The sequence below is a fragment of the Podarcis melisellensis genome (assembly GCF_964234715.1).
Source record: "Podarcis melisellensis genome assembly, chromosome: 3".
Lineage (NCBI taxonomy): Eukaryota > Metazoa > Chordata > Lepidosauria > Squamata > Lacertidae > Podarcis > Podarcis melisellensis.
The window spans coordinates 49,551,494-49,577,979 of NC_138530.1; the positions used below are offsets into that span (position 1 = coordinate 49,551,494).

Sequence of the window (26,486 nt, forward strand, 5' to 3'; positions counted from 1 at the left end):
AAGTTGCCATATGAATTTTGTTAAATAAATTGTTCTGTCTGGCTCTCTATAGTCTTCCCTGGAAACTATTCAGCACAACTTTTGCTTCAATCCCCCCCCCCCAACTCATAAGGTATTTAGCCAATCAGCTTTTCATTTCTTCTGAAGCATATGCCCTGGGAATGATTCATACATGATGTTGCAATGCACCTCAGCATTAAAAAAATATGACACTGATATTTGTTCTAAAAAATGCATTCATAAACACGGAGTATGAAAAAGGCTTTGTCCTACCTCAGATACAGGTCAACAGTATGGTCATGGTTGTTACAATGACTGGGCAATCTTCCTCTGTAAAGGAGGAGAACATTACCTGTCAGCTGAAGTCACCTTGAAGATGCCATATCTGTGTCTGAAGATCTGATGTTTGAAAGCAGATCTGTTGCATGGCACGATCACACACAAGCTTCTACTTGTATATTTTCAGATAAACCACATATTAAAGGTAAAGGTACAGGGACCCCTGACCGTTAGGTCCAGTCAAGGACGACTCTGGGGTTGCGGCACTCATCTCGCTTTATTGGCCGAGGGAGCCGGCATACAGCTTCCGGGTCATGTGGCCAGCATGACTAAGCCGCTTCTGGCGAACCAGAGCAGTGCATGGAAACGCCGTTTACCTTCCCACAGGAGCGGTACCTATTTATCTACTTGCACTTCATGCTTTTGAACTGCTAGGTTGGCTGGAGCAGGGACCAAGCAATGGGAGCTCACCCCGTCGCAGGGAGTCGAACCGCCGACCTTCTGATCGGCAAGCCCCTAACATGGTTGTTTTCAGTCTAGTGTGACCTCTGTTGATGGTGCAATTTGTTTATTTAATGATAATGATACTTTTATACTGCCTCTCTACCAAGGCACTCAAGGTGGCTTATGATTTTACAATATAGTGGTACCTCAGGTTAAGAACTTAATTCGTTCCAGAGGTCCGTTCTTAGCCTGAAACTGTTCTTAACCTGAGGTACCACTTTAGCTAATGGGGCCTCCTGCTGCCACAGCCACGCAATTTCTGTTCTCATCCTGAAGCAAAGTTCTTAACCTGAGGTACTATTTAAGAACTTAATTCGTTCCAGAGGTCCATACTTAACCTGAAACTGTTCTTAACCTGAAGCACCACTTTAGCTAATGGGGCCTCTTGCTGCCGCCGCGCCGCCGGAGCACGATTTTTGTTCCTGAAGCAAAGTTCTTAACCCGAGGTACTATTTCTGTAACCTGAAGCATCTGTAACCTGAAGTGTTTGTAACCCGAGGTACCACTGTACTAAAAGAAACAGCTGGTCTAAAGAGCAGAGTCCTCTCAGGGGCTTCCTCTCAGAAGCTGAGGGCATGAGCTGAGGGCACACATTCCCTGGCCTTCCACACTTCCCTTGGGGCAAACAGGTTTTAAGTAGACCCTGGGAAGGTGCAGGGGAGGAGCTGCCCCAACAGGTCTCTCAGGCCCCTTCTGAAGCCGGTGGTTATATGCTTTTCTGGCCTAGATGACTTCTCTTCTGTTTTCCCTCAACCAAACATGTGATAAATTGCTTACTGAGCGGCATAAGCAAAAGCCCCTCTCCAGTGGGATTTACAATCTAAATGTAAACAGTGGGGAGACAATAGAAAGAGCAAGGCGAAAGGGAGGCGAGTACAATAAACAAAGGATGCAGGCAGATTTCTTTTGAGACACATCCAAACTTTGAGTTTCTTGTCACATGCCAGTTTTCTACTTGACGAGGTGGCTTGTGGAGCCAAGGGAATGTTAGCATAGTGAACTGTTTTTGGGAATATTTCAAAAATCTGTCACAGACACATGCACACATGCCTGTAGCGGTTGCCAGGGAAGATTACCGAGAAAGGCATGCACAGGTGTGGATTTTGCATATAAAGACATTGGGAGTTCAGTTTACGTATAGGGAGTGCCATGAGTTTCTAGAACGCAGTCCCAAATTCCCCCGAAAGTCACCAAAGTCAGAAAAATCCAGCTCCTGCCCCCATGGAACACACAAAACCTCCTGTTAGAACTGTTTATTCTAAAAGAGCTTTGAAATGTCAGCATGACACTTGATAGCTGTACAGCACCATTTGGGGGTGGGGTTCAGAGCTAGTTTTGTACATTATTTCAGTAATTCTTAGGAACACAGGGAGCTGCCTCCTCAAACTATTTAACCCATCTAACCCATAAACATCTACTCTGACTGGCAGTGGTTGTTCAGGGCCTCAGACAGAGCTGCTTCCCATCACCAGCTAACCGGATCTTTTTAATTGGAGATATCAGGCACTGAACTTGCAAGCAAAGCACAGACTTTAGAAATCCCAGCATCTTAACCTACACAAAATGGGCAAGGAAAATGGGCGGTCCTGGGTATTTACTCAGGAGCAAGCTTCTTCGATCTCACTGGGACTTTATTCTCTGGGCATGGTTTCAGTTTAAGACACCTTGTGCAGTAGCTTTGCTGAATTTCAGCAAGGCTGAGCCTGGTCAATATGTGGATGCGATAGACTGTATAAATAAATAGCTAAAATAAAAATATTTCCAAATAAACAAGTATAGGCTGGTTTGTCTGAAAAGTGTGTCTGCAAGGTGTTCCACTCCAGCAACTTTAAATTGAACACTCACAGCACTGGGGGGGGGGGGGGAGAGAAGCAACAACAAAGATCTGCCAAATGGCCCCGTTCCTCCTCCCCCTCCCCACTTTTGTGCAATTTCTTTCAGAAAACTAGTCATCTGCTTTGTGGTGGATGGGCTTCCCATTTCCTCTCAAAGAATCATGCTGTTAATAATTAAGCTCCCCATAAATTCCTACAGGTGGTGCTACAGAAAACCAGCAATCCTGAGAGAGGCGAGGGAAATAAGGAAACAGAACAGGGTTTTAATAAAGAAGACAGGCGGCCACCTCATAGCATAACAGACTTGACGGGCTGGTCTAAACTCACTGTTCTGAGTTCTCTGCCTTTGTTTTTCTCTGCTTCTGCAAACCTTGGGGTTCCCTCAAGCCTCCTGGTACCTCTTTCTTCTCCATGGATGGTGCCATTTTGGTTGCATAAGGATCTGCACTTGGAGAATTGGTTCAGTGTTAGGCTAAAGGATGAAAAAAGTAGTAGGAAAATCTTCTTTGATTGCTTAAGTCATGAGTAGGCAAATAAGGCCCGGGGGCCGGATCCGGCCCAATCACCTTCTAAATCCGGCCCGTGGACAGTCTGGGAATCAGCGTGTTTTTACATGAGTAGAATGTGTCCTTTTATTTAAAATGCATCTCTGGGTTATTTGTGGGGCCTGCCAGATGTTTTTACATGAGTAGAATGTGTCCTTTTAATTAAAATGCATCTCTGGGTTATTTGTGGGGCATAGGAATTCATTCATTTCTCCCCAAAAAATATAGTCCAGCCCCCCACAAGGTCTGAGGGACAGTGGACAGCCCCCTGCTGAAAACGTTTGCTGACCCCTGGCTTAAGGGATCCTGAAAAATAACAACCTGTTGATACAACTTTGGTGACCCTAACTGAGCTCTTTCTGATATATCAGTATGATAAATTACAGGGTAGCAAGAGAGTTAACCTTGCATTCCCTTCAAAGTTGATGGGATTATTTATGTTGTAGTGAAGACAGTTTGAAACACTCAACCACCGACAAATACTTAAGCACGCAAGTTCACATTTTATTACACAAAGCTTTCTTGTTGCCCTGCCTGCACTTTTCTGGGCTCGATGAGTCGATGTGCTTCATTCCATTTTGGAGATGAAAAGCAACAAGCTGATCCCCTGCAGAGATTAGATTTTTAGAGCCACATTCCTAATTTGCAAGAGTATTGGTGGTCCGGTCCATTTTTTGGTGTTTAAAAAATAGCTGCCATCATTATTTTTCTCCCTTTACAAGCAGACATAAAATTTTATAACTTAACAAGGTGAGTTAATCCTCTGAAACCCTTTAAAGTGAAAAGCACCACTAGCTGATATGTCAACACATTCAAGCAGTGAGTTGCAGGCTGGGAACAGTGTGACCCTTTGCCTTGACAGCTCAGTTTTAATTAAGGCAATTAGGGGTAGATTCACACAACCTATTTTCCTCCACTGTGCAATCATTTGTACTATTGCATCCTGGTAAGATCCACATGTAATTTGGTCTTCCAACACCATTTTCAGAAGCACTAAGCAGTGTTAATGGGAGATAGAAACGATCAAACCAATGGGGGTACATGATCTACATGCTAAACGAGAGCTTGAGTTGGGGGAGAAATGTGTTTTATCTCACAGTTAAAGGCAAATCTATCAAATTCTTAGTTTTTGAAACAATGAGAACTGAAACATAGCCATCCTTTGAAATTCTTACCCTTCTGAATTCTGCGATGAGGTTCTTCAAACATACAATGTTTATTAAAATGCTTATATTAATATAGCGTGATAGGAATTTCAATAGTAGTGAAAATAATATACAAAAATAAGATGCATCCATTGGGGGGAATTGTTTGCAAAAATGTGTACATTAGTCAAAACTGCATACAAATGTATGTTCATTGGGAGAAATTTCCACTAAAATGTTGATGAATTTTCATTAAGTATTTTTAAATAAAAAAATCACAATAGATGCAGAAATGTAAAGAACTGAATTTAAGATTGGAAAAGTGAGGAACCAAAAGATCTGAAACCAACTGATCCCCATAGCCTTAGCCACAGCACAGGTCCACCACATGTGTTAGTTAGGGTCTTCAGTTCTAAGTGGACAAATAGCCTATTGTTTATTACTTTGGACACTTATATTTTACATGTTCATTGTCCTTGTGTGTTTTCCCTGATCTGCTTCCATTCTTTTTTCTTGCTGCAGGAAGAGCCATGAGTTTTGCACTAGGAGCAATCTGTCTAGAGGCAGCTTTTATCTTGTTTGCAATAAAAAAAAAACCTCCACCTTTCTAATAAAATACTCAAGGGCAGAACATTTAGAACAAAACAATAGCACCACAGAAAATCAACCACATGTAGATCAACAAAGAAAACCACACTAGATCAGGCCTGCACAGCTTGTGTGGGTAACCAGAGCTTTAATTTCTCCCTCTTGTCTGCTCCACACAAAAATAAAAACACCTCTCACCTGCTCAAGCATCCCAGGTGCATAAAGAGAAAAGGCTCCAGCCTACTAGGTGGTAACCAGGACAGGAGCTCCAAGCCAGACTCTCATTTTTTCCAGCTGGAGGAGAAGACGGCAAAAGAGGAGGGAGACAAACAGTAGCAGTCAGTGGGGTAGCAGAGAGACTGTTTGGACAGCAAAATAGAAGATTTGCTGAATTTGAAGGCAAAGTATGGAGAAATCTTTTCATGAGTATTGTGGAATTGGAGAGTTGGAAGGAACAAGTTGGTTTTCTAGTCTAACCTTTTGTTGATGGAGAGCCATGTTTACAGCATCCATAGGTGGCCGTCCAACCTCTATTTTAAAACTTCTAATGGAGAATCCACCACTTCCTGAGGCAGCTTGTTCCACTGTTGAGCAGCTCGTGCCATCAGGAACTTCTTCCTATTGTTTAGTTGCCCCCTTCCATGTAATCCGGACCTGTTGTTTCAGGTTCACCCCTGAGCCCCATCATCTGTGTGGCAGCCCTCCAACCTAGACGCAAATCTAAACTACAGCTTGCTGCCAAAAATGAAATTAACCAGGAACGTCTCCTACCTTTGCCTTGGAACCAGGCAGGTTTCCCTTCCCCCAGAACTTCCTTCTTCCATCCTGACTAATGATGTTTAGGTCACAGTATGGTACAAGCAGGGAGGGGTTGAGAATTCTTGGATTCCTTGTCAGTCAAGAAACCACGCACTATTTCAATGGCTCTCTTGATCAGGCAAAGAACCACTTGACTCCATTAGCAACTGCGCATGATTGGCCTGAGCAGAGTGTTTGGCTTCATGGATTTCAGTGCTGAAAACCCGGATCCAAATCCCCAGTCAGTTGCAAAGCTGTGGGGCCTTGTTGAAGTCACTCCCTGTCAGCCTAACCTACCCCACATAGTTGCTTTGAAGCTAAAACACTGCTCTGGTTTCCTTGGCGGAATGATAAAATACTGTTATGAAGGTTGCGCACCACTCCCAATCTCTGCTGAGCTTTAGCAAGATTCTAGGGGGTTCCAGGCGCTTAGCCAGGGTTGTGCTATTGCAAAAATCGAGATACGGTAGAACCTAATGCCTTTAAGAAATTTGATTTATCTTACATATATTTACAGCTAAAGCTTTCAATGGAGGGAACATAAAACATTACACCTTAAGGGTGTCCCCTTTGCTCCTCTCATTTAGCAAGCTCGGATCCAAAGCAGCAATCAGTTATTATTTTTTTAATGTATTTTTATTAAAGATTTTCTTAATTTACAAAAGTATGTGCAATGTTTCTCTCTCTTATTTTTTCCCCTCCATGTAACATTTTTTACAAATCAATTTCATTTGTTGAGACATTAGGAAGAAAGTGGGGAAAGAGGTGGAGGGGGGAGATGGGGGGGTCGGGTGGCAATGTTTCTATTTTACTTAATATATGTGGGGTTTTGTGTCAGCATTGCTTGTGCGGGTTCTCTGCTGTTCACTTGTGTTCCTTTGGTGGTGAGAGAGGTTGGGGTTAGCCTAGGATGTGGTTGTTTGTTTGTGGTTGGCTGTGGTGGTCTTTCTTTTCATGTGTGAGTGGGGTGGGTGGGTGTTTTGGATCAGGTTAGCCATATCGATTTGTATACTGTTGGTGGATTTTTGTCATTGTTTGTTGGGCTGTGTATGTGATAAAGGGGAGCCATACTGGAGTGAAGGTGTCTTCTTCTACTTGTACCCGTGTCAGTTTCAGTTTATTGGTTACTTTTTCTAGTAAGGCCGTTTCCCATACTATTTGGTACCATTAGTCCATGCTTACTCCTGACAGGTCTCTCCAGTGTCTGGTTATGATATTTGTGGCTGCTGAAAGTAGGTGGGTTATGAGTTCTTTGTGGTGTAAGTGGGCATTATTGTCTTGGAAGATGTTTAGTAGGGCCAATTCTGGGGTGATTTCTAATACTTGCTTGGTTATAGCAGCAATCAGTTATGGCTCCTGGTCTCTCAGGGCTGCCTCCTCCAGCCAACGCCACATGGCCTTGTTCCCAGCACACCTTTAGATTTCAAAAAGGACACATTTTTCCTGTGACATCATGCTCCCCCATCACCTTGGCAACCTTCCAAATCTCATGTCAACTTGAGTAGGGGAGAATAGCTTTTTGCATTGCCAGTTGGCTTTTATGGTCCAATACCTGACTCCCCATTGTTCCTTAATGGCTCTGCACTTAGCTAGCCTAGCCAGGCTGGTTTGCACAAACTAACCCAGGAATTTCATGGCCAGGCCAGTTCTGCAGCTTGTATTTTCCCTTCCTAACCCAAATATTATCCAAATACTACCATCTATTAATTTCTGCCATTCATTAACAGACTCTGGTAACAGACTCTATGACAATACAAATGAAAAATGTAACTAAAATGTAGAATAGTTTGAGTTCTGGCAAACTGGAAAAGGGCTGTTAAATCATAGCTTAAGAATCAGCTCTCAGTCTCACCATAAAATTCTTCTGGGCACAGGACCAAACTGTTTCACACTTCATTTTTATTTCATTTCCCATTGATGGACTCCAGCGAGCAATGAAGCAGGCAGAATCAGACATCAGTACCTTTAAAACATTCTTAATTGGGCCGATGGGTTTTACACAAGGAACAAAATACATCCCTTCTGTAATTAAAGTCAACTCCCCAGCATTGTGGAATGATTCTTGGGAAGGATTTATGCAAATGCATGCAGGTTTTTATATTAATTACATTTTTATATGGTGGGAAAATGCCAAATTGTGACGCTGTTTTTGTTGTTTTTAAGACTTTTCCTCTGTTGTGTGCAGTAACCCCTCCCCTTGCTTTTCAGGAAGAAAACTTTCATGTCATTTGCCTCTAAGCAACATTTTTTTAAAAGGCTGGGACCTGAAGACTTGATCCCATCTCACTCTGGCTTGCCGAGAAACAGAGAAATGAAGAGGAATTTGTAAATGGCAGTTTCTGCTGAGACAATTGCTTCCAGCCGATTGCTTTTGTTTCAAGGATTTGCCCATGTAGAGCTGGTTTTAGTCCCGTCTGCCTCCCGATGTGCTCTCTCAATTCCTCCGCTCTGAGCACCAACTCTCTTCTTTCAGCTTAAATAGGCAAGGGACTAGTAAGCAAGGCTACTTCCCAAGATTGTATCTTCCAGGGCCTCTATTCTATTCTGCTCCCAGAATGGTAATCTGAATAAATTCTGCTGGGTGGGGATGGGGAGAGCAGACAATCAAGAGCAACAAATTGAAATGCGTTTACTAAATTAAGAACCTAGTGCTTCTTCAATTCCCGCTTTAATCAAGGTAAAAGGTAAATGTAAGCGACCCCTGGACAGTTAAGTCCAGTCAAAGGCGACTATGGGGTTGCAGTGCTCATCTCGCTTTCAGGCTGAGGGAGCCGGCGTTTGTCCACAGGCAGCTTTCCGGGTCATGTGGCCAGCATGACTAAACCGCTTCTGGCACAACAGTACACTGTGACAGAAACCAGAGTGCACGGAAACACCGTTTACCTTCCCGCCACAGCGGTACCTATTTATCTACTTGCACTGGTATGCTTTCGAACTGCTAGGTTGGCAGGAGCTGGGACAGAGCAACGGGAGCTCACTCCGTCGCGGGGATTCGAACTGCCAACTTTCTGATTGGCAAGCCCAAGAGGCTCAGTGGTTTAGACCACTGTGTTACCTTTACCCACTTTAATCAAACTCATTTGGAACACTGCTTTCTCAAGTTTGAACACACAGGCATAGGCGTAGGCGGGATTTGTGTCAGATGTGGGCAGGACACCCACCTGTTATTTTATTTAAATCTGCATTTAACAATATAAAATGAAGATTAAAAATGCCTTTTTGCATGATTTGCAGGATGCCTCTTTGAGTTTATTCCACACATGTACCCACCTCGTGATAAATTTCTTTTTAAAAAAGCCCTCACGTACAATGTGCTCCTTTAGCGGGAATTCATTATTCAGTTCAGATCCTGTTAGTGTTTCAACGCTAACATACTCCGCATAACCCTGGATTAAACTGTTCAAGCCATGTGATTCAAATATCACAAGCATGGAGAGAAATGTAGAATTATGTCTGTTCAAATCACATTATGGAGATTTACAGCAGCATGACGAAAAATCTGTTTTTTGCACATGACAAATTGGTATTTAGATGACCGTATTTACTTCATGAATTGTTGATTTTTGGCTGAAATGAAGCAAGTGGATGGCATTCCGAAAAGTGGGAATGTGAATTAGCTCCGAGTTTAGGCCAACACATCCAGGAGGCATTCCCTATAAACTGAAGCCATAATTTCAGCATGATTTCAGAAGCTCATCAGTGTAATTCCATATATTGCTCTACAATTAAAACTCTTAGTCTGAGAGAGGTATTTTGGTGCCTTCCAGCTCATTACGGCAGTGTCAGTCACAAACCAGTAATAGGCAATTTGGCCACTACTCGAGGCCATGCTCTATAAACAAGTCTCAGGACAAAAACAAGGTCATGTTTAACTGGAATATTTTAATTCAATACAGTTAACCTCTTCTGCATTCCCTTTCTTTGAATTTCCCATGTAAATTGCAATTGATGGATAGGGGCTTTGATGGCATACAGCCTAGACTTGTTATTTGTTGTTTTAATTTAACGTGCTTTCCCCCTTCCTACTTTTCTTCAGGAAAAAGTTCAAAACAGCTCTCAGTCATAAAAGAATGTCAGACAAATAGGAGGGAAAAACCCAACAACAGCAAAAACCAAAAAATCACACATTGGTTTGGGTCCTACCTTACCGAGCAGAAGACAACAACATCTTCCACGTGACATCCCTTCAGATATTTGAAAATGGCTTTCAGTCTTCTCTTCTCCAGGCTCTTATCCAGGTCGGATACCTAGCTCTCTCAGCTACAGGTATTGCTCATATGTCTTGTTTGGGGACCACTGATTTAATTGCAGGATCCCCCTGCCAAAAAATAAGACAGTAAGCATTCATTCATTCATCACTGCAACCAGAACATCATTAGGTCACTTCCCGGTGACCTGTTTATTAAGCATTCATTCTGATTTGTTTGCAGGCAGCTTAGATAAATCTGTGTCAAATAAATGTAATCCCACACTTTCCAGTGGATTTTGCCATTGTTTTCCTTATTCCAAAAAGTTCAACTTTGGGAGGAAGTGGGTTTTTCCCAGAAGAACTCCAAATCAACTGTAATTGCACAACCTAAATTTGTGGGTGTATGATTGAATCCCACTGTAAAATAGCAACTGCCTAGATGTGTCCTTAGTCTCAAATTTAAAATATAGATTTTTTTAATACGCTTTGTGTACTGTAAATTGCTTTCATTGCTTATGGCATTTCTGTAAACACACTATTTACTTATTTTGATTAACAAAATTCATTGCTGATGTACTTTACAAGAATAAATTATTCATCTGTTTTAAACTTACCAAGAGAACTTATTATTTTTATTATTAACCTAGGTCAGACCCATTGAAATTAATGAATGTGACTATGTTAAGTAAATTAATTTCATTAGGTCAACTCTGTGTAAAAGTTGAATCCCACCAGGTGAAATTCTTTTCCAATTCTGAGCATCGTCATGCAGTTTGACGGTAATGATAGTCCATATAACCAGTGAATAATATTTTAAAGTGGGAAATTATTTTCAGCTATGTCAGCTATTAAGGCTACACACTATCCTGTGCAAACTTACCTGGGAGTAAGACCCATTGAAAGCAATGAGACTTTCTTCTGAGTAAGCATGTATCGGATTGTGCTGTCTGTGCCCTTTTCTATCCCTATCAAGATTAAGAGTTTCTCGAATGAATGACCTATTATTCCTTTTGAGTTATTTTTTCCTATTGATTCCCACGGCATACCTCCTGTTGGTCCTCTGTTTACAAAATTTGTGGGGGACAAATACCCCAGATTTCTTACTTCTGAGTCATCCTGTCTTGGCTGGAACAGGCCAGAGCTTTCAGAAACCTCAGCAGGGAAATTCTTATTGTTTCTACTGAATAGGTGTTAGCAGTTGGCAAAAGATTATAGTTAAGAAGCTATTTTATGGGCTATGACACCATCAAGGGAGAAGTCTGCCATCACCAGCAATAGTTCTATGTTAGAAACAAAAACTTTATATGTATCTTCAAACAGCTATGGTTGGTAGCCACAGACCCTCCAAGTGTCCCTATTTTCCAGGGACGTCCCTGAATTAGAGAAGCCGTCCCAGTTTCTGATTTGATCCCGGAATGTCCCACTTTTCCCTAGGACGTCCCTATTTTCATTGGATAAATGTTGGAGGGTATGGAGTTTTCTGATCCCCGAGCCATCCGAAGGCAATCCTGTATGAGGAAGTTTTGTTTTAATGTTTAAAGTTTTGTTATGTTTTTATATCTGTTGGAAGCTGCTCAGAGTGGCTGGGCAACCCAGTTAGATGTGTAGGGTATAAATAGTAGAATTATGGAATGGGACACCCCTCTTTTCAATAGATAAATGTTGGAGGGTATGTAGACAGTGAGGGTGGTAGGCCTGCCCTGGTGCAAAAGAATAATTTACAGCAATGGGCACAGGGGTTGCTTTTTAAGGACAGCCCTGCTGTATCAGACAAAAATCCCACCTAGGCCACTGTTCTGTTCTCACAGTGCCAACCAGATGCCTATGGGAAACCCACAAGCAGGCCATGTACAGTGGTACATCAGATTACAGACACTTCAGGTTACAGACTCCGCTAACCCAGAAATAGTACCTCAGGTTAAGAACTTTGCTTCAGGATGAGAACAGAAATCGTGCGGCGGCGGGGCAGTGGCAGCGGGAGGCCCCATTAGCTAAAGTGGTACCTTAGGTTAAGAACGGACCTCCAGAATGAATTAACCCGTGGTACCACTGTAGCACTCTCCTGCATGTGATCCTCAGCAACAGGCATTCAGAGGCGTACCACTTCTGATAAAGATTCACACTATACATTTAAAGCAGGCTTCTTCACTCGGCCCTTCAGGTGTTTTTGAGACTACAATTCCCATCATCCCTGACCACTGGTCCTGCTAGCTAGGGATCATGGGAGTTGTAGCCCAAAAATGTTAAGTTGTGGGTGAACATATCAGACGACACAGTGATTCTTCAAACAGCTCTTGTTTATTCACAGGCCAGAACAGAACTGAACTGAAGGGTTCAGTCAGCCTGCTTATACAGAGCTCCAGTACAACATAACTGTAACAATTTTCTAAAACTATCCAATCAGTGAACGTCACTTTCGATCACTTATTTGCATAACTATCTACAGTATCCCCCTGCTGGCCCAGGGTGAGAACTTCAGTACATAACAAAAAACATCTGGAGGGCCGAGTTTGAGGAAGCCTGATTTAAAGCATATTCAGAACATATTCAAAGCATAGGACTCCCCCCCCCCAAAAAAAACCTGAGATCTTTAATCACCCCCCTGCAGAGCTACCATTTCCAGCATCCTTAACAAACTACAGTGCCCAGGATTCTTGGGGGGAAGTCATGGGTTTTTAATGTGTGTCTGCTTTTAATATCTGGAGCTATAGAGCTGTGCTCGCCACCATCTGTCTGATGTGCAGCATGAAAAGAAGCAGGGGTCCCTTTTTGTATCTCTTTCAGCTTAGTGACATGCTGCTCAAACTTTTTAAACTTAGCCCCTGTTCTGAAGTTACCTTACTCTATCCTGCCTCCACCCTGCACCAATAATCTGTTCTGCAAGTACAATTTCTTCTTGGGGAGAAGAAAAGGCTAAGGAGCAAACCCTACACCAATCCAGAGCGGAGTCCCTAAGACGGTTGGATGGTGCTTTGTACGCCTCCTTCCGGCAACTCCTGCAGCCAAGCTGGTGCCAAACATATTGCTCTGCTTTCCTTTGGACCACACCAGTGATGCGTCTGGGCAGCCCAGGACCTCCATACACAATGCCCAGGCTTGTGCCCCAGGAGGTCACTTTGGTGCTGCTAGTGCAACAGTTTGATTTCACCCCCGGAGGCCCGCTCCATTATCTTTCAATGCCAAAAACATGTAAAATGTAAACATTTTCTCTAAATCTGATGATGATAATGTACTTCTCTAAATAATAATACAAATACGATATATACTTCTTTAATCTCACTTATCATCACATGAGTTGAACTAGATTTGGAGCACCACAAAATGGGAGGCAGACAGATCTGACCCAAACAGCACCACCCACCGGGATGTTCTCCTGCATAAGCTCTGTTGAAATGAAGGGGAACTGTTCAAGACCATAACCATGCTGGGCATGATTCCAAGATAAATCACACTTGCTGAAATATGGTTATAATTCATGGTATGACTCCATAGGCAATAGTGGCCATGTTTTTCAAAAGTATAGAAGACCAATATTGCCTATGTAATTCAGGCTAACTGGCAACACTGTTCAATATGATGACTTTTTTCATCAGTGCTTTAATTACAGTTTGTTTTAATTGCAATTTCACAATGGCTAGCCCTTGAATGACACCTGTAATAATAATAACATCTTCCAATTGAGATGAAGAAATGGCAAGCCATAGAAAAATTGGTGTCCATTGCTAAGAGAGCATATGTAAAAGGTAAAGGACTCCTGAATAGTTAGGTCCAGTCGAATTCCACTGAGGAAGCTGGCGTTTCGTCGCATGGATTAGAACTGCCAACCTTATGATTGGAAAGCCCAAGAGGCTTGGTGGTTTAGACCAAAGCACCACCTGCGTTCCTAAGAGCCCATATATTACAGTGCAGATCTCCTACTAAGACAGTTGTCACTATAGCAAGATAGACTACACCTCTTCCCCAAGGTGTGGTTAGATTAACACATGATTCATTTGTGAAATTCCCGGATGCCGCAGGAAATGAATTATATCCTCTGGTTGCTAAACACAGTAAATGTAGAAAAGGAGCCTTTGGAAGAAAATGACTGAGGTCCACCAGATCTAAACAGGTATAAATTACAGATGTGCATTGTGTGACTCCTTGAATTTATAGCATTTCAAGCTCATGATACAAACTCTTTTTAATCTCATATAATCCAGGAAAGCCAAGATCCACTGCATCTCCCAAAGTGTTTCATGCTACCAATTCCCAGTTTGTCTGGTTTGGAAAAGTACTGTCCACTGCCCGTCATATTTCGATGTTCCATGTCTAGCAGGTTTATTGTGTAAGAGCACCAATTCCAGATTAACAATTGATTGATGGGATGTCATAAGGCCTCCCCAAAAACTTTCTGAAAGCAATATCTCAACAAATTCTTAGGCCACTGCCATACGACCTGTTCCTCGAGCTGATATGTTGGCACAAAAATTACAGAGGCAGCCTAGATGACATTGGCTGTCTACTGAGCATTCATTATAGGAGGTTATATAACATTGAATCAAGAAAAACGTTCCAGAGCTTGGAAGAAGTATAGCAGTGTTTCCCAAACTTTGGTCTCCAGCTGTTTTTGGATTACAGCTCCCATTATCCATGACCACTTTCCTTTGTCTTGAGGCACCAGGAGGCAAAGTTACAACATTTGAGGCTTTTTGGTTTCAAGAAAAGGTGAGTAAGAGGTGCAAAGCATGGGAGAAAGCAGACAGGGCAGAGTTTTTCTCCCTCTGCCATAACTCATGGTTATCCAATGACGCTCAATGTTGGGAGATTCAGGACGGGTAAAACAATGTATCTTAACAAAGTCGCTGTGGTCAAAACAAAAAAAATTCCTTCCAGTAGCACTGTGGTTAAACTATGGCATTTGTTCCCATAAGAGGCAGTGATGGTCACCAACTTGGATATTAAGTGGGAGAGCTAAGGGGGCGCCGCCCCAGTGAAGGAGCACTACCTGAGTGTGCCACCGATCTGTGAAAAGGGCGTCTCCTGGTTCGGCCAATCGCATCGCAGCGATGGGAAATGGGAGGCTGCTCCGTTTCCGCCGCCCCCGCCGGGTTCCTCCTACGCGCTCGGCGCCCCGCCTCTCCACGTGGGCTTCCATTGAGAAGGCGACAAAGCGTCTCTCTCGCACTGTTTACAAGCAGCCGCGCTGGGAAGGATCCGAAAGCGACCTCAGGGGGCGGGATCGTGGGAGGAGGCGCTGGGGATTGGCGGGCTCTTCGCAAGGCAGGGCTCGGCTGCCCCGCTGCCCCTTCTTCCCAGGGGGCGAGTTCTTCGAAAGGCAACCTCCGGGTTCCTAATTTCCGTCTTCTGTTAGGCGCCTCTTTCTGGCGTGGTGGTGGAGGGAGGCTGATGAATCTGACTGAGCTGTGAAGGAGCCGCGCTGCACTTGTCAGGATCCGGACCCAACAGTCTTTCCTCCTCACGTTTGCTGCTTGCTGCAAGCAGAACCTGGCTGTAAGTACTACTTGGCGATAAACTGTATTTAGTTGACCAATAAAATATGAAGTACTGCTTGTTATGTCGGATCTGCACATCTAACCTCTCCTCACCACCTCCACACCTGACACAAGTTTCTTTATCCGCCGATGGCGACAGGCTGGAGTTATGCTGTTGAGATGGATCATTAATTTGCTTGCGCGATTATCTGCTGTTTTGGCGCCTTCTCTTGCATTTGCTTCGCTTTATGTCCCCAGATGTTTATTGCGCGGTGCTAATTTTCAGAGCAGCGTAACGAGCAACAGGTTTAACAGGCGCCGGACTCCATAGGAGTATTCTTGCATTTTCACTTCTTGGATACCCCGCTGCGCAGCCTAGAATCATTATTGCCTTTCCTACAGATGACGCTTTTCTAGCACTCCTTAGCTCTGCACACACGAAAAGATCAGCTGGGTAGGAGAGTCCCTTCGGGCTCCCTTTCCGAAGAGTATTGTTTAATTTCGCGTGCAGACTTTGATCTGATTTCTAGGCTTAATGAATCCGCCTGAGCGTTCTGATCCAATTAATTTAGATGTCGACTGTATCACTAATGTGAATGAATGAATTTCAAACACAGCCTTGGAGTAATTCCTCCCCCTTCTCCCCCCACTCTCTGTTTTTCTGTCTTTGTTTTTTTGTGTGTGTGGTCGAATATAGGTCACTTTAGACAGTTCTTGCAACAGTTCTTGTCTGTTCGTTTTGGTTCAATCTAAATATTTAAACTTTTTAATTATGCCAAACCTCCTCACTTGTTCAGATCAATATAGGAAGTGACTTTTTTAATGAAAGAAAAAAAAACTATTTAGAATTTCAGATGTTCCAGGAAATCATACTTTTCAAGGGAATTGGTTTCAAATCAAAGACGGGTGTTTTCAACAGAGGTCCTCTTTGCAGTTCTGAAACTGTCAGGGCCTGTATTTGCAGACTGCATCGCACACATTTTTCCTACATGATATGGGGCAATGGTATGTGAGGAGTGCTTGTTTTGCCACCTGTACACCTTCCTGGAAGCAGCATCTTCCTAACAGGTCCAGGTAGCACAGTAAACACACAAAGGTTTATGTATTTTCTGCCATGACCCATGTAGGAAAATTCTTGATTGTGATATGAAATAGTTCTGACTCATCTGCTCAACTATTCTTCCATCGCTAATATCATCGACAGAGGTTTGGGCAGTCTGAAATAAGGGCCACAATGGAAACATGCAACAAAATGTTGCAACGGGGAGTTCTCTTGTTCTAGATTCCAGCCAGCCATGCCCTCTTCCATCCTACTGTGTTTGTGTTCTCCCACATCAGCCAATCAGCATTGACTGAGCATTGAGTACGTTCAGTGGTGATTGGGCTGTTTTTGGTTCTCACCCCCCCACATTCCCACTCTAAAGTTTTTTGTACTTCCTGAAAAAGTTGGGGTTCCTCAGCTGATACCCCGCACTTGTGCATGGATGGTCCCCTTTTTGCCTTATACAGATCAGCACTCTGAGAATGAGTTTGCTATTCGTATTTATGACTGTACCCATTATGCCAAATGAGGTGGGAGGGAGACAGAGGTGATGGGATTCTGGACTATACTATTTTAGACTTCAGATGGGGTGTCATTCTCTCGAACGTTGACCCATATTTCCTTTTGAAAGCCCTGAATAGGGCTACGAAAAACTTTTCTGGATTTCTGGTACACTACATGTTGTTGTTGTTTTGCAAAGGAAAACATTCAGAAATGATATCCCCACCTGGTATGGCCCAGTAATCCACTATCTCAACAAGTCATTAGTTTATTTTTTTATATATTCTGCTTTTTCACAGTGAACTGTGCCCAAAGTGATTTGCAACTAACATCCAGTTATCAAAATGAAAAGTGTGTGTGTGTGTGTGTGTGTGTGTGTGTGTAAGAGAAAGAGAGACAGAGACCAGTACAGTGGTACCTTGGGTTACATACACTTCAGGTTACATATGCTTCAGGTTACAGACTCCGCTAACCCAGAAATAGTACCTCGGGTTAAGAACTTTGCTTCAGGATGTGAACAAAAATCATGCTCCGGCGGCGCGGCAGCAGCAAGAGGCCCCATTAGCTAAAGTGGTGCTTCAGGTTAAGAACAGTTTCAGGTTAAGTATGGACCTCCGGAACGAATTAAGTACTTAACCTGAGGTACCACTGTACAGTATACAAAACAGCAATAAATTCAAATACAGCCAAATCAATGAATGTAGATTAAACCAATATTACCAGGATATAATCTGAGTTTAATATATAAATACAGAGCAAAATGAAAGTCATACAGTGCAGAGGGAGTGGGATAGGTCTTCTCACCAGGCTAGGTGATTTACAATTGGCTCTCTCAACTACCCTCAGGTAAAGGTGAGTGCTGGGGAGAGCAAAGATGGCGAGTGCTCTTTCCCAGCCTCCTGGCAACTCCAGCACCTGGTGCTGGTCTTGTTGCACTGAGCTCACAAATGCCAAAGTGTAGAAGAGGGCAGGGGTGCACATATAACTGTGCTTCATTTCTAGTGATGCGAAAATTTCTTGGTTCACTTCCTCCCGCAGTTTAGGAAACTGGGCCGCAGCTATGCAAAAGAGAGATAATCTTCACCATAATTTTATCTCATTAAAAAACAACAACAACCAAAGACTTGGAACCTTCCCTTGGGATCTGGCTCCAGATACCTGCACAGAAGCTGACAGACTGTGTTTAGTCTCATCCTCGGCATAATCTGTCTGGCGATCAGTCTCGGTTTTCTTAGAATATTTTCAGCGACACTTTTATCTGTGCTAAAATACATCTCTCTTGAGGCAGATAAGCTGAACTGCACATGCGGCACATTTTTCTTCTGTTCTCATCTGAATGTTGACAGAGATTTGCATTTTGCCTGTGAGACTAGCAGCAAAGTCAAATGGGGAAAAGTGTGACAGTGGAAGAAGGGGATTTGGACTTGGTGAGTAGGGAAACCCCCTTCTGTACCCAACCAGACTGCTCATCTGCTACTCCTATTTTTCTGGGGTTGGGTGAAAGTCCTTCCCAACACACCTGTTGTGGCCCTGAGAATCATGGAACCATAGAATTGTAGAGTTGGAAGGGACCATGTGGTTCATCTAGTTCAACCCCCTGCAATGCAGGAATCTTTTGCCCAACGTGGGGCTCAAACCCACAACTCTGAGGATAAGAGTCTCCTGCTGTACAAGCTGAGCTATCCCAGGGAATGGTGGATCATAGCTTGATAGGAAAGGAGGTGTCCATTGTCCTGCTGAGCACCAGAATCTTCTAGGCATTCCAAGTTCTACTAGTGCATGCTTCTCAGATTGCAGCCCTTGCCCCACTTGCTCAAAGTGCATCACATACATTAACTCAATTATCCTTCTAACACCTTGTGAGGTAGGCCGGTATTATTGCCCCCATGTATTTGATGGGTGGGAAAGCTGGTTGAAAATTAAAGCCCCATTCATGTGTTACTTGTGTGTAGGGCAGCCTTGTGTGTTGGGTGCCCAGATGTTGTTGGACTAGATAATTTTATTTGTTTGTTTATACTTACGTACATACATACCCTGCCCATCTGGTTGGGTGTCCCCAGCCACTCTGGGCGGCTCCCAACAGTATATTAAAAACACAATAAAACATCAGACATTAAAAACTCCCCTAAACAGGGCTGCCTTCAGATGTCGTCTAAAAGTCAGTTGTTTATTTCCATCTGATGGAAGGGCGTTCCACAGGGTGGGCGCCACTATCAAGAAGGCCCTCTGCCTGGTTCTCTGGAACCTAGAACTCCCATAATCCCTAGCTACCAGAACCAGTGGTCAGGGATGATGTGGGCCTAACATATGTGGACCCAAGTTTGAGAAAGGCTGGTGTAGGGCAATTGTGTGTTGACCTAAAAGTGAGACTGCACATTTAGCCCTGCTCACAACATCACACCTGCTTCTCTGTAATAAAATCCCCAAGCCACAAATCCCTGCTGACACATACAGTAGGGGCTCTACACAATTGGGTCACCCGATTGTGCAGGTATCCTGAATGTGTGATGCTCTTACATACAGCAGAAGCTTACGTGTTGTGTGTTTCATACAGACGACAGCTCACGGTGTGTGACTGTTCCAGGAAGTGGATGTGAAGTTGCAGGTGGGGCTGCTTCCCAGTCAACCCACCATTGCCTCACATGGAAATAAAGGCATGGAAAGGGCTGAGGAGACAAAGCGACTTCTGTAAAGCACAGGAGACAATTATGACTGAACTAACAAAGCAGCAAAGAGAGGAGAGTAACAGAGAAGAATTTACAGAGTTGCTCAAGGTGTTTTGATAACATCTTCCATTTTGTAGTTATTACCCTGATAAAGTTTTAATTGGAATGCTGTGGGCAATTCATTATTTTCTCCTCTTGGCACTTGTTTGAGGTTTACCTCGCTCTTCACCTTTTGTAGGCGTAAGGGTATGTCTTTGTGAGTTCATGGTTGAACTGGGGTTTAAACTAGGGGTGCCTCTATCATAGCTTATGATCTTAATCGCTGAGCAACACCAGCTTAGAGCTCAGAAGATCTGTAGGCCCCATTGCTGTTGACATTTCATTCATATACCTTTATTGTTCTGCAGAATAACATAAAAGGTAGTCCCCTGGTGTGAAGCACATACCGTATATTTTGCTCTATAAGACACTCTTTTTCCCTCCTAAAAAGTAAGGGGAAATGTGTGTGCATCTTATGGAGCGAATGGAGGCTGTGAAGCAAGAGGGATCACTGCTTTCACTGCGCAGCGATCCCTCTTGCTGTTCTGGCTTCTGAGATTCAGAATATTTTTTTTCATGTTTTCCTCCTCCACAAACTAGGTGTGTCTTGTGGTCTGGTGCGTCTTATAGAGCGAAAATTACGGTACATTTCAAATTTAGACATGGGCCAGGAGGATGAGGACACAAGAAAGTGAGGTGGGTGGGGGGCAAGGGTAACAAAAGGATGAATGTATGTAGCCTTTATTATGGTTGGGGATGAAGACTCAATGATTTCTGTGAAAAGCAACACAAAAACATCAAGAGTAGCACTGCTGGATCAGATTGAAGGTCCATCTAGTTCAGCATTCTGTTTCTCCAAAGTGGCCAATCTAACTAGTATTGTCCCCCAGAGACTGGAATTTGTCCAAGATAATTCTAGACATTGCCTTCTTTACTAAGTAGCTTTAAGCTTTTTCTTTCTTTTATTTTCTTTTTTTGCATTTGGAAAGCTTGCTCTGGCTGTGGTGTAATAATTTTGTTCCTTGGCATTCATAAAGGGATGCTGAGCAATCTTCTGAAAACATTTTTCCAGCCTCTTTGAAAGCCAAGTTTTCTGAGTACAAATGCTGCTGCCACTGTATGTCCAGAGCATCTTATGTAAAATGGATTATAGGTTAGCATCTGTTCATTGGGCCTGTTATTGGTCTTCCTACTAATTTTTATTGGTCAATTGAACCACTTGATTATAATCTGCATTGTTTTTTCTCCCTGCTGTGCTAGCGCTTAAGGGGGGCAGAGGAGGAAAAGGGGGTGGAATTCAGCATAGCCAAAAAGCACATTTCCAACACTTAATGAATCTAGACCAGCTTTCACCAACCTAGTGCTTTCCAGGGGTTTTGGACCACAACTCCCATCAGCCTTGTGCTGGGACTGATGGGAGTTTCAGCCCCAAACCTCTAGAGGGCAACAAGTTGGCAAAGGCCCCTCTATACAGCATCTCCACTTCCTCTCTCCGTCTCTGATACTCAACCATTCCCACACATTGTTGAGTTTTCCCTTTTCTACCCTTTATGACACATTCAGACATACCTCAGTCATAAGAGTGAAGTCAAAATACAGTGGTACCTTGGGTTAAGAACTTAATTCATTCCGTAGGTCTGTTCTTAACCTGAAACTGTTCTTAACCTGAAGCACCACTTTAGCTAATGGGGCCTCCCGCTGACTCCGCACCACCGTTGTCCGATTTTTGTTCTCAACCTGAAGCAAAGTTCTTAACCTGAGGTACTATTTCTGGGTTAGCGGAGTCTGTAACCTGAAGCATCTGTAACCTGAAGCGTGTGTAACCTGAGGTACCACTGTATTCTGGAAAAGATACACAGTAGTGGCATGCAGGTGAGGGAGGCTATTTGCCATCACATTAAAAAAAAAGCTTGCACAGGGAATACAAACATGAGGAGGAGAGGTTGTCGCCTGACATTCTCCCTGACTTGCTAGCTTTCTAGCTTATGTATCTAGCATTAGGCTCAGGCCAAATACCAGGATTCCTTGTCATTTTTATCCTTGCGATTAGGCAGTACAGTAAAACCAGGAAACTGCGAAGTGGCTTAGCTCTGAAGGTTTAATTGGAAGGTTTGATTTCTTCCCCTCCCCCCTTGCTCAAGCCTATTGTGGAGGCAGGTTATCTGAGCAAACAAGCAGGAAGACCTGCCAGGTCACAGTGCACTCTTTTTCCAAAGCAAGTTGGCATTCATGCCTTTGCTCTTAGCAGAGCAGATGAAATGTGTGGAAGTTCCCTCTCTGTGGCAGCCCCCGCCCCAGTCACCATTGTGTTTTGACAGGAGCACCAGGTATTCTTCAGCTTTTCACAGACTTTAGCAAAGAATGCTTGCTTGGGCTGTCTTTGTGGGGAGCTGAGGAAGAACCTTCCTCGCCATCCAAGCTGTTCCCAAATGAGCCACCTGTGCAATGGCTCAGTGGTGGGACTTTTCATGTAGCGAAAATGATACCTTCCACTCCAGATGTTGTGGACCACAGTTTTGATCTTAACTGACCATTGACTGTTGACTGGGGGCCGATGGGAGTTCTAGTCCACAACTTCCAGAGGATACTACATTGTTTATCTTTTGCGTAGAATTTATTGGCTTCAGTCCCTGGCATCTGGTAAACACCGCTGCCTGGAAACAGCTGGAGACAGGCTGGAGTCACTACTGAGCCATGTGGACCAATGGTCTGAAGCAGGGAAAATTTCCTGCCATTGTGTTTTCCACAAAGATTGCCCAAGATTGTGAAAGCAATATGGTTATTGCCTCCTAGGCCATTGCTAGAGCAAGTTATAAGTATTGAATCAACTGTACTATCTACCTTTTACCTTTGTTCTGTCTGCTTCTCTTCAGCAGATCTCATGACTTTTGAAATCCACAGCACCAAAACAAAGATTCTGTCATAACAAAGGGATTATTCACAATTATTGCACTTGATTAAATGCTCAAATTTTCAAGAAGTAATCCTTAACCCTTTGCTTTTAACATACCACAGCTACTCAACATTGTTTAGAATTGGAAGCTATCTATTTAGGGCTTTGCACAATTGGTGCCATCTCCTCTTGTACCATTCTTGTCATCTGATCATTTATTTCTGGACTTCCAATGCCACCATGGGTCTTTGTTACTTTGGAAAGTGCTTGGCTACAATGCGCTCAAGTGCTTTTAAGTTACATTGCACTCACCTATATTAGCAAAGTGGTCTGCCAAACAGACTTAAACTGGCTGCTTACGGGTAAGATATGATTATACAGAACAGTGAGACAGGAAATGAGAGGCTTCACATTCCACTTCTTCCATACTATAGGTGATCACTTTCTGTACCAGATAATTCCCTGCTGGAACTGGTCAGTTCTTACAGCTCAGCAATCTCCAGTCTTTTTATGACAGTGAGCAGATTTGGACTTTTGAGTAAGTTATATGGATGCCATCCCTCTCGTCACTTTTCTCTCCCCTCCCTGGAGAAACAAAAAAATAGAATGTGCATGCACACACACTTTGTTTTTCCCAAGTACCTCTGGTTAAAAGAGAGATCCGGTAGACTCGACCTGAGTCTTGAAAAATCCATAGAGTTGGAAGAGGAAGTGGGAAAGAGTGCCATTCTTTCAGCTTCCTCTTTCAGCTCCATGTACTTTTCAAGAAAGAAGAAGGTAACCACTCTCACCAACTCAAGATCAAAGGCACAGTGTGTGGGGAGGCTCAGAGAATTCATAGGTATCAGGGAAGACCTTAAGGGTGCTATTGAACCCACAGCTGCTGTGTTGGCAACCACTGTTACACCTGCAATAGCTTCAGATGAATAAGAAGAGGACACAGTGCAGTGATGTGGCATGCATACTTTGCATCCAAATGGTCCCAGGTTAAATCCTTGGGATCTCCAGGGAAAGATTCCTGTCTGAATCCTGGGAGAGTTGTTGCTAGTCAAAATGGGCAATACTGACCTAGATGAACTAATTTTCTGGCTGGAAGAGAGCTTCTTGTGGTACATGCAACCTTATAAATCATACTGATGTTCATGATCCATATTTATTGGCTAGCAATGACATATCCAGGTGCCTCACAGAAACAAACCAGTGAATTTTACTGGGAATCTATTGCCATGTGAGGAATCCAGTTCATTATGTGACAAAGTGAATTGCAGCCAAAAGGTCAGAGCAGGAGGTGAGGCAATCGGTCCATTGTTCCGTAGGTAAATATGTATAGTAATGAGAGTTAAACAAGGCAGAATTTTTCTAGAAAGATATGTCCTGGAGGTTTAGCCTTCATCTTCTGTAAAGCTTTTTAATCAATGCTGCTGTGGCAAATATTTGCCAAGCAGTACTTAAAAGTAAGGATGTTTGGCTTATTTCACAATAAGGACTGTAATGGAAACAGACCACAGATGATGAATCTTCTATTGTAGTCCAAGGCAAATGAAACAATTTGTATCTTATTTGTGTTAACAGGAATGCCATACCTACTTATCTTTTGGTGCTGGACCGTTTTAATACATACTGTCGTCATATGTTTTAAGTGTATGTCTGAAGATAGAAATGTCCTTTCAAAAAAGAGCAAAGATGGTTGGGAATCTCAGGATTCCAACAAAAGCCTGTAGGTAAGTGCAGTAGGACCAGAATTTAGCCTTCAAGCTCTTTGTGGATGAATCATATACTAGTAGTAAACTCATCATTTGTCATGGGTTCCGTTGGCCTCCCATAAATTGGTCACTGTGAGAAAAGGGATACTGTACTAGATCGGTGTTTTGTCTGGTCCAATAAGGCTCTTCTTGTCCTTTGATTCAAAATACGAGAGCCAGAATGTCCACTGCCTATTTCTATTTCCTGATGGCATCCAAAAAAGTAAAATGGGAAAGCACCTAAAATCTCTCTCTCAAATCCCTGCTTCTTCTGAAATGAAATTTCTAATAACGCCCTGGCTCTAGATATTTTCCTAAAGACAATCCCATGCCCTTTGAGGAGTGGCAGTGGGCTTGAGTCTGTTCAGAACAGATCTGCAAGTGCCAAACTCTGACCCTGAAACTACCTACCTCTTTGGATTGACTGTGCTGATTCCGAGTTGCCATTCCAGAGACTGCCCAGAACAGACATTCTAATCCATCATTTGGGATTCACTGTTATAATGTAGGCAGGTTTGGGCTAGCAATTGTGGATAGCCTTATGTATCTGGAAACCAAGTGGCACCCATCAACATTATCTCTGCTCTCTGACCTGACCTGACCAGCACACTGGTAGGGAAGGTCCAGCAGGCGGTTGGTAGATTAGGTGTGCTCAGGGGTCATCTGCTGGTCATTCACACATTTTCTTTCTGTAAAAAACCACGACTGACATATTTTGATAAAATGGTCTCAACTCCAAATGCTGCTGCTCGAATTCTACAGAACTGGTTGTGTAGAATTTATTGGTTTCAGTCCCTGGCATCTGGTAAACACCGCTGCCTGGAAACAGCTGGAGACCATGAAAAGTTAAAAGTGTGGCTTAAATTCACGACCTTACAAATATTGGCTTTTACAATATCACTGCCGAGACAGACATACGGTAAAACTGAACGGGTGTGAGTGCCTGCTGATTTTTTTTTTAAAAAAGTTTTAGACATCTTTATTGGTTTTTCAATTAGTTTACAGCCATCCTTTTTATACATGTCAATATTTACAATAAACAATTGGACACAATGAACATTCCAGCATTTGACATGTATGCATAAACTAAAGAGAAAATAAATATTATGTTACTTATCTATTTATTTTGTTGTTACTTTGTTTGCACCTGCTGAATTTTAAGGGAACAGCTTATATTCAGGTGCTGCTTATATTCAGGCCAATATGGTACATAGAGAATTATAATCGGCCATTGGTGGCAATTTATGAGTGTTCTGGTCACCTTTGGGTATAATACTGACTTCTCATGTTGTTCCATGCTGGAATCTGGACACTTAACAGAGTTGGAGTATGTGGGAAACTATCCACTGGAAACATTATTCTGGGTAGGAATTGACTGTTTTGGAAGCCATGATGGAAATGATATTTCCTATTTCTATCTCACGTGTGATGCCATTTGTGTGTCATTTGTTTTCACCGGCAGTGCTTTGAGGCATTGAGTTGAAATGAAATGTCCAGTGGAAGACTGTGAAGGAGGAAGAGTGGAAATAGTTTGATTTTTATCAATAAAATTTAAACTTATTAACATCAATAAAGTCGTACCAGACTAAGCATTAATTCAAGTTGTTGTGATTGCAGCTTTAGTTTTCAGTAAGCAATTGTGGTGTCTTTGAACACATCCAGATATATAGGTAACATTCCTTAAGCACACTTACCTGAGAGTAAGCTCCAGGTTTGAGTAAACATGCATAGGATTACACAGCACAAGAAAGTCAGACATAGTTCCATTTAAAAATGTTAAGATTTGCCTATATATCTTTAAAAAGTAGGATTATCCAAATCATTATTTAACAATAAATCACACTCCTGAGGCTACAGTGTCAAGAAGAAGCAACAATTGTGTCTTGTAGAGCTGTTGGAATAAAAGACAAAAGGCTCTGCCTTTTTGCTGCCCTTTTATTTTATCGACAAAGTCATAATAAAAAGAAGAAACCAGTAACAACAACAACAAAAATAACATCACAAAATCAGTAACGAAAGAAAGCCTGGTTTTAAATATGTGCTACTGTAGCCAAGTTGACTTGCTTAAATAAGTCACTCCATATTCGATAGCAGAGCAGTTTGATTTTAATTTCTAAATGTTTGTACATGTCTGTTACATTGTATTGTTCAAAATACTTAATGAAAATGCTTTTGTTAAAAGGTATCATATATTAGAGTGCAACTGAAATCCAAAAAGTTAAAAAGCCAAGAATCTAACATTAAATATA

General features: G+C 42.7%; 1 protein-coding gene and 1 long non-coding RNA gene across 2 annotated transcripts in view; both read left to right on the top strand.

Annotated features, from left to right (window-relative positions):
• The first annotated feature begins 15,069 nt into the window (after positions 1-15,069).
• FRMD1 (FERM domain containing 1) overlaps positions 15,070-26,486 on the top strand; it is a 55,646-nt gene continuing 44,229 nt past the window's right edge. Inside the window, exon 1 of the mRNA XM_081906874.1 lies at positions 15,070-15,373. The gene's annotated coding sequence lies outside the window, so the exon portion shown is untranslated. The remainder of the gene's footprint in view (positions 15,374-26,486) is intronic.
• LOC309367443 lies at positions 18,664-25,838 on the top strand. Its single transcript, XR_014167177.1, has 3 exons — positions 18,664-18,761; positions 24,068-24,216; positions 25,700-25,838. It is a non-coding gene; the product is annotated as an uncharacterized lncRNA (long non-coding RNA).